This window comes from Telopea speciosissima, unplaced genomic scaffold, assembly GCF_018873765.1.
Source record: "Telopea speciosissima isolate NSW1024214 ecotype Mountain lineage unplaced genomic scaffold, Tspe_v1 Tspe_v1.0082, whole genome shotgun sequence".
Taxonomy (NCBI): Eukaryota; Viridiplantae; Streptophyta; class Magnoliopsida; order Proteales; family Proteaceae; genus Telopea; species Telopea speciosissima.
Window position 1 is genome coordinate 37,167 of NW_025317418.1, and position 2,248 is coordinate 39,414.

The 2,248-nt window shown below is 39.5% G+C and overlaps 1 non-coding gene across 1 annotated transcript; it reads left to right on the forward strand.

Annotated features, from left to right (window-relative positions):
- The first annotated feature begins 527 nt into the window (after nt 1–527).
- Nucleotides 528–634, forward strand: LOC122647591. Its single transcript, XR_006330932.1, has one exon. It is a non-coding gene; the product is annotated as a small nucleolar RNA R71 (small nucleolar RNA).
- The last annotated feature ends 1,614 nt before the right edge of the window (nt 635–2,248 follow it).

The following is a 2,248-nucleotide window of genomic DNA, read 5'->3' on the forward strand; positions in this document are numbered from 1 at the left end:
ACTGAGTTTCTCCATGAAAAGTTTGGGTGGTTTCGCCATCCCGGGTTATAAGTACTGGAAAAGGGATCATTACCCGGTGTAGGGAAACTTTGAGCCGTTTGCACCTGTTCCTGAACAAACTTAGGGTATTGTGCAGCCGAAGGGTAGTTTGTCACATAGTGACTAGGGCTAGCACATAGGGCATAGGCTTCAGTCTGATTGGGGAAAATCATTCAGAAAGGGGACATAGAATGCTGTCCTACAGACATCAGATAGTCTAATTTCTTGGACAGCATATCAACCTTAGCAGTCATCTCTACAGTTGGATGATCTCATAGAGACTACCCTTCTTCGGTTGCCCTATGTGTGGAATCTCAGTCCGAGAGGCCGAAGCATGATGTTGAGAATTCTCATTAAGGGTTTCAAAAAGATCCCATGCTTCTGTCTCATTCTTGTGCATAAATGTTCCACCACAAGAGGAGTCCACCATCTGCCTATATCGGTCATGGAGGCCATCATAAAAGCACTGGACTAACTGCCATTTCGGGACAGCGTGATGGGGGCACTTCCTAAGTAATTCCTTGAGTCTCTCCCATGCTTCATGAAATTGTTCGCCCTCTAATTGGGAGAAACTAGTAATGGCTCTTCTAAGGCTATTACTCTGGCCAATGGGGAAGAATTTTTTTAGAAATTTCTGCTGCATCCCCGCCCATGTAGAAATCCTAACCGAATCTAGGGAATGAAGCCAATGTTTGGCTTTGTCCTTTAAGGAAAATAGGAATAGGAGTAACTTTAGGGCATCTTCAAAGAGGTTTTGGATTTTGACTGTTGAACACACCTCAAGAACTCATCAAGATGCTTGTAAGGCTCCTCATTAGCAAGTCCATAATAGGATGGTAACATCTGTATGATGCTGGACTTGATCTCATATTGAGCAGTCTGAATGGCAGGCAGCTGAATACAAGATGTAGGGGTATCGGCAGTTGGAGTGAAGTGCTCACTCAGCGGTCTTCCTGGCTAGTTTTCATCACCCATTTTATTATTATTATCCTTATCCTTAGGTCTAGCCATAGATCGCTCTGTTTCTAGGTCAAGGGAAGTCAGGTTGGGATGCAAAGAACGCCAACCATGCGTAAAACACAACACCAGTTGAATGTGCTAATTAAACAGAAATTAAAACGTAATAACTAAATAAAAAAAAACTCAATAAAAACCAGAATTAACAAGTAAAGAATTGACTAATATAAAACTAATGAAAATACTTACCTGGTGTTGCCGGTTGTGCAATTCCACGTATTGCCCCCGATGAATGATTACACACATGGTCTTAAAGGGCTGGGGGAATTAAAATTAAACCTAAACCCCCAATCTAATGCGGGAATTAAAAAAAATTACATAAAATAAACCAAATGGACAGCTTGTCCTACTCGATCTACTCGGCTTCCTGCACAAACAAAGAGAAAGTTAGGTATACTCAAATTAACCTAATAAAGTACTTAAAAAATTAATAAGAAAAATTCTGCAATTATGAAATTAAAGTTAAAACAAAGTAACACAAAACAACTCAATCAATCTTAGCAATCGTGCTTCGATTCCCAGGCAACGGCGCCAAAATTTGATCGTGTCGTTGACCGGTCAAAAATAAAATCCTAAATTAACCTAGCAAGTAGCAAGTAAGGGGTCGATCTACGGGGAACTGGAAGGCTAAATTACTAAAATGATGAGATGAAAGTGATGAATATTAAATTGCAATAAATCTGGTTTTAAAACTACGAGCAAAAGAAACAAATCTAAGCTAACAACGATATGCAAATATGGGAGAAGACTATCTTTAGAATTTGAATCCCTAATGGGTTGCTATTCAACTCAGTCGCATGCTTCGGTTTATTATAAACCACAGGCCTAATAATAGCACAGAATGTAGGGTTCCTCCTTGGTATGGACTATCTTGACGAGTACTATCGTCCTTCGCTTATAGGGCTTGGCACGCTTAGTTTGTTCAACTATAATCCTTCATCGGTACAACCACATAAGAATAAAAATACCATTGCTTGAATGAAAAATAATGAATCACAGAAACAGAATTTTTCAACTAAATACATCGATTAAAATCATCCAAACAGGGATGGGGTCTCAACATCAAACAATCAAGATTGCAAACCAGAATTTCCAATAGCAAACACCATTAGTTCATCTATACCTAAAGATAAAAAAAACTTAGCCGATCATGATGCCAAGAGACAAAGGGCAGCAATGATGACGATGATCC